The sequence below is a fragment of the Peromyscus maniculatus genome, chromosome 18 (genome assembly GCF_049852395.1).
Source record: "Peromyscus maniculatus bairdii isolate BWxNUB_F1_BW_parent chromosome 18, HU_Pman_BW_mat_3.1, whole genome shotgun sequence".
Taxonomy (NCBI): Eukaryota; Metazoa; Chordata; class Mammalia; order Rodentia; family Cricetidae; genus Peromyscus; species Peromyscus maniculatus.
Window position 1 is genome coordinate 27,822,716 of NC_134869.1, and position 6,830 is coordinate 27,829,545.

The following is a 6,830-nucleotide window of genomic DNA, read 5'->3' on the forward strand; positions in this document are numbered from 1 at the left end:
TAGACAGTTATATTCAGATATGCCTGTCATCTGTGTCTATAGACACAAAGCAACCATGGTTTTCAATATCATCATAGCACTGTAAAAATGACCACCTGAGTTTTCTAAATACTTTCAATGAATAACAAGCAAATGGTGATATAGAGTGTTCAGCACAGACCACGATGAAAGTGTTGGCACACGTGATACAATATTCTAGCTGTATCATCATAGGTAAGACAGCTTTTACAGTGTAACTGGTAATTTGTGGATAGGTTTAAATGTGAAAGGAGTGCATTGAGTGTTTCATGGAAAGAGGGAGAGGATTCTTGCCATTTTGCAGTAGATCATCAAATTTGTCCCATTCAGAGGAAGTTCAATGAAAAACGCCATGTTCAGGTACAGTGTGTAAAAGTAAAAAGAAATGTATAAGAGATGAGAAAGTCTGACTAAGACAAGCTAAGAGGATGTTTAATACTTCCTCTATGTGAAAAATTGCTGAAGCTGAATTTGTTTGGGAGCGGTTGTTCTCTCTAGACAGGAAGCCACAGAGCACTTAGGTATATTTACTGTATGAGTTGCTTCTGAACAAAAGACATGTAAGCCAGGGGAAGTTAAAGGAGTTTTCATAATCACAGTGAGAAATTGCAGAGTTATTCACTTATCTGATGCACAGACACGTCATTGTAAAATGATGGAATAATAGCACTCAGAGATTTGGATGGGAAATATTATATCTGAAGTCTGTCTAATGAAGAGTGACAAACTACAGGACTAGAAATGAATATTGAATGTATTGTATATCCAAAATGCTTCCCTCTGAGAAACTATGATAAATAGTTTGTGTTTGTCTTACATATTCATCATTCTTAAAAAAAACAAACACAACCTTATTCTTGCACTAAAGGAAAGTGTTTAATTACACGCACAGCAACATAGTGTAGTCACAAATCAGTCTGTCATTGTCCAGAAAGAGTCATTTTATGTTTAGATCAACAGCACTGTGGATATATTTTATTCACTTACTAACTTCTTTCAGTTTTATTGAGGTATAACCATCAATACATTGTACATATTCAAAACACAGAATTATGAGTGGGATCTGTGTTTTACTCATGAAACTACCACCACAAAGATTGTAATAACATGAGAAGGAACACTGGGCACAATAGAGACAATCATCGCTTGCACTATGTAATTACTGGCATAAAAACATTAATTAATAAGCGTTGACTCACTTAGTCATCCTAAGAAATGAATGAAGTAGGCATAACATTTATCTTCCTTTAAGAAAATAATGGTATAAGTCAGTTAAGTAAACTGCTCAAGATCATTCAAGTAGTTAATGTCAATCTGAGTTTGAACCTAGGCATTCTAGAATATAAATTGTTCATGTAAACATATTGTTCTCTCTATATAATGATAGAAGCACCAGATAGAGATAGAATTTCTTTTACAAAAACAAAATCACATTTAAAGATTACATGTTTAAATTAAAAGTAGTAAATTTTATTTTACTTGGATTTAATAAAATACATAAACAGAGGTGAAAATGAAGGAATTATTGAACTTTAAATAAATCCTTCTTCATTACTACAGATATTATTTCAACAAGATCCCCATAAGTTTAAAAAATAAATTTCTATAAGCAGTAATGTGATAAAAGGAAATTATGACCCTAATTTGGTTAGTTTAGTGCCCCCTAAGGTTTAGAGGTAAAATATTATTCAAATCAAATGCAGAAGACTCGTATGACACTTCCTAGGCAAACTGCCACTTTCAAGCAGCTCTTTCTTTCTCTGTAGGTCTAACTATGAGAGTGAGTATATGTATAGCTGGGAATTGACACTTTTAAGTTGGTTGAAACCACTGGGATTTTATTGAATCCAAGGTAATATTGAGATCTGACTGTGTCGTGCTCCAAATTACTATGTATTGTGAAGAACAATGTTCTGCAGACTGTGCCTTCTTCTAAGAGACTCTGTTTTATAAACAGCTTTTGACTCCATTTTGAAGACAGAGGATGGCTATGCACCAGGGTAGACTCTAAGCAGTACTATCTATTCAGTAATTCCCATCAGCACAGATTGGCAAAGACTTAGTAAAAAAGGTGCATACCTATAAATTTATTGGGATGAATTTGGACTGTAGGGGTTCATGAGCATATTAAAGCCATATTAGGTAGACCAAGAACTAATTGGAAGCACAGGACCAAAGAAAGCATACAACTCCCTCAAGTGAAGCACAAAGAAGTGGACAGAACATTAATGGTGGCCCCTAACACTCTATTGAGAACCTTGTAGTTGCTCAGTTCACAAGGTTCAATGCCTCAGCAGTTCCAAACTGATGATGAAGACCTTCAGAATTCCTAGAGTCACAAATTCCAATATCCATAAATGATGGCAGCAAAAATAGCAGCAGCAAAGAGTTAGATGCACTTCTCATCAGTGAAAAGGCAGACAGGAAAATATGTTTTTTTCCTCAGATCTCTCTATAACTGGCATACCAACTGAAGGTGCTTCCCACTCTAGGAGAATGACATCCTCCCAGTTCATCTTTCTAGGAAAACATCTTACACATCCATCTTGAGGATCGTTGGAGTCCATTCCAGACCCAATTAAGCTGACAACCAAGAAAAACCACCCAAATTGTTTTGTTTACAAAATTCAGTGTCTAATAACACATGTGTGATTTCAAATGTGAAAGCCAAAACTCTCAAGATCGTATCACATTCTTTTTTAATTAAATTTATGTATTTACTATACATCTCAACCAAATTTTCCCATCCATCCCCTCCTATCCCCTCCCCCAACCTCCTCTGTCTGCCCCAATCTACCTCTCCTCTGTTTCTGTTCAGAAAAGGGCAGAGCTCCCATGGATATCAACAAAACATGGCTTATCAAGTTGTAGTAAGACTAAGTACCCCTCCACCCCCTTGTATTAAGACTGGGAAAAGCAACCTAGTATGAGGAATAGGTTCCCAAAAGGCAGCCAAAGCATCAGGGACAGCCCTTTTTCCCACTGTTAGGAGTCCCACAGTAGACCAAATTACACAACTGTTACATATATGTAAAGAGCCTAGGTCGGTCAGTGCAGGCTCCCTGGTTGTTGGTTCAGTCTCTGTGAGCTCCTATGAGCCCAGGTTAGTTGATTCTGTGGGTTTTCTTGTGATGTCCTTGACATCTCTGTGCTCCTACAATCCTCCCTCCCTCTCTTTAGCAGGGTTCCCTAGCAAGCTCCACTTAGTATTTGGCTGTGGGTCTCTTCATCTGTTTCTGTTAGTTGATGAATCTAGTATCACATTTCTACAGTTTTAAACATCTTTAGTAAAATTTTATAAATTGATTGTTTCAATCATCTCAATCCCTCCTTTGTGATCAGTCTATCTAATTTTCCTATATCTGTTTTTGAATAGCATTGTGATATAATCATTAATGTAGCCTGATATTATCATTTGACATGATTATTCTAATTTATACTTTGTTAATAAATACTATACAGTTGGAATGAATGGGATCTCAGTTACAATCTACAATTTATTAAATGTATGAACATGAATAAATTCTATAGTAAATAAATTTAAGCATTTATTTTCTATAAAGTATGAACATTATGAAGTAGCTGCTAAGCAGAGATAATATGTTCAGCATCATTGTCACTATGACAAATGCTAAATACATATAGATTTTTATTGTTATTTTTGTTGGACAATAAAAATGATATTTATTTAGTTGAAAGTTCTTCCTGTTCCAAAGTATTAGCCACAAAGATGATTGCAACCATACTATGATTGACTTAGAAATATTTCGGCAATTCTATGGTACTTTTAAACTTGATTCATTACATATATTGTGAAAGAAATTTTCCAAACAGAAAATAAATAGACCGTTTTTAGTACCATATGTCTACTTACTAGAAACAGGAGACTAGGGAGATCAAACAAGTGTCAGCTGTGACAACCTTCTCTTTAGGCTCACAGCAGAGATGATTTTTAATGATGGTAGAAGTCCAATTCCATTCCCTTTGACAGAGAATGGTGAAAAGTGACTGTATCTACAATTGGTATTTTTACAACACAGAGTTAGTAAAAAGCAATTGCTCCAAGGACTGTGATGAGTGAGTAACACACTACCAAGGAATGTTCTGCTAAAGACAGAGACTAAGTAGTGATATCTTCTGAGAGAAGATTCCACGGAAAGCACACCAGGTTTCTCTATAGTAGTGGAGTTCATGTACAAAGCCCTACTTCTCACTGACATATTAAGAAGAGATGTAGAAAATATTTGAATGTCAGCAGAAACCATAGACACAAAATGTTGGGAGATGTGTCCAAGAGAAGGGCTCCTGTGAGTTTAACACAGCTAATGGTAGACTTTGATTACTCTCCATCAATAGTCTGCAGTTGTAACTGAAAAAACATTAATAAGGCCGGGCGGTGGTGGCGGCGCACGCCTTTAATCCCAGCACTCGGGAGGCAGAGCCAGGTGGATCTCTGTGAGTTCAAGGCCAGCCTGGACTACCAAGTGAGTCCCAGGAAAGGCGCAAAGCTACACAGAGAAACCCTGTCTCGAAAAACCAAAAAAAAAAAACAAAAAAAAACCAATAAGTTAAAGGGAAGTTTTCTGTGCATTTAGCCAGAGTAAACTGTGGCAAAATAAACCCTTAATTTGGCAAGAAAGAAAGGAACTCTGGTCACTGGGTTTGGGGATTATATTTTTGTCAAAAGAACTCAATGTCTCAAGGGAAGAAACTCATTCACTGTGTTCAAAGTAATTTTCAGATAATCATGTTCTTTTAAATCTTTTTTCTCTGGGTTGTTTCCTGAGCCATTGAACACTTAAAGTTTAATTCTAACTCAAGTACACTGTGAAAGTTCTGAAAGTATCCCTCAGAGTGAGAAAGGAGTCTAATCCTCCCTTATTTAAAAAGGAGAGCTGTTCTGGAAGTCAGGCTCTGTACTTGAATTGAGACGTCCTAGAAATAAGCTTCCTGGCCACTGCCAGATTGATTCTCCTTGTCTTGTGATCAATGTGTTGTCTTCAGCAAAAATAATCTCACTGTCAAGTTCTGGTGGGCAACCAAGAGCAATAGCAATCATCTCTATTGTTTGTGAGGTCTCTGGTAACCCCCTGACCAGAATCTCTGTGGGAGGTCTTCAAGACCTGGCATCAGGCATTTTGTATGAGAACCATTATTTTCTGGAAGGAGTGTGATTTCCTGTTTGGGGTGATACCATTTAAACCCTTTTAGTGTAGGTGTATTTTGGAAGTTTATAAAATAGTGTATTTCCACATGGCTTTTAAAACATCTTTAGGGATGGCTATAGCTATCTTTGCCCATTCTCTACCCTACTTGCCACACTTATAACCTTCCCCATTATTATTCCTTCACCCTTCATATCACCTGTGTTCTACTGTCCCTATTTCTTAAGCTCTTTTCTCCCTCATATCCTAATGGTCCCTTTCTAGTCTACGTTTACTCCAACTTAACCACATCAATAAAAAAGGTTTATTATTTCAACTCCACACTTCATAGAGGTCTAATATCCAGATAAGGTAAAGAACTCAAGAAAGAAGATATCAACAAACCAAATAATCAAATTTAAAAATGGGGTACAGGTCTAAATTGAGAATTCTCAACAGAGGAAAGGCAAATGGCTGAGAAACCCTTAAGGAAATGTGTAACATCCTTAGCCATAGGGGAATGGAAATTAAAATTCCATCTTACACATGTCAGAATGGCTAAGAACAAAAGCACAAGTGACAGTTCATGCTGGAGAGGATATAGAGCAAGGGGAACACTCCTCCATTGCTGGTGGGAGTGAAAACTTGTACAGCCACTGTGGAAATCAATATGGCAGCTCCTCAGAAAATTAGAAAACAATCTACCTCAAGACCTGGCTATATCACTCTTGGGCATATACCCAAAGGATCCCTATCATGCCACAAGAACACTTGCTCAACTATGTTTATTGCTACTTTATTCATAATAGCCAGTAACTAGAAATAACCTATGTGTCCCTCAAGAGAAGAGTGGATAAAGAAAATGTGGTACATGTACACAATGAAGTATTATTCAGGTGTTAAAAATGATATTATAAAATTTGCAGGCAAATGGATGGAACTATTAAAAAAGCAGCCTGAGGGAGGATAACACTGATCCAGAAAAGGGGAAGCAATGGATGAAGAGAGCATGGGGAAGATGTCCCACATTTATGGCACAGAGTGGAAACAGTGCAGTGGAAGCTTCCTAGAATCTATGAGAGTGACCCCAGTGAAGACTCCTAGTGATAGAGGATACAAACTCTGTAGCCAGGCAAGGTATCCCGTGGTGGGTCAGGGTTGCATTTGGTTGAGCTGTTGGCCAAGGGAGTTCCATGGAGATATCCAAACAACCCAGGCTGATGCTAGGACAGAGAGTCACTCTCTGCACACTGAGAGCTGAGCCACATTGCTGAGAAAAAATATCCACAGTTCCTTGAACTTAGAGGTTGAACTGGTACCAGCATGGAGTCTTCATCCCTATGTTCAAGTCTATTTAGCAAAAGAAGGTACTCTGCAGGTTATAGAAAGAGAAACCTGGACACTAAACCTGCCACAAAACCCTTGGCCTACAATTTGTCCCGCCTGCAAGATGTACTGAGATAGTGGTGGTGCAGAACTTGGAGTGTGGCCAACCACTGTCTAGCTTAACTTGGCTGACTCCCTCTAGGAGAAGGAGTCCATGCCTGACTCCGCCAGGGCAGCTAGGAACCAGAAACTGGATAACCCAGAGACCTACCTAGAGTAGAGCCAAACATGACTGAAAAAAAAAATCAATGAAATGATTCCTAATGGTATTCTGGGTGACTT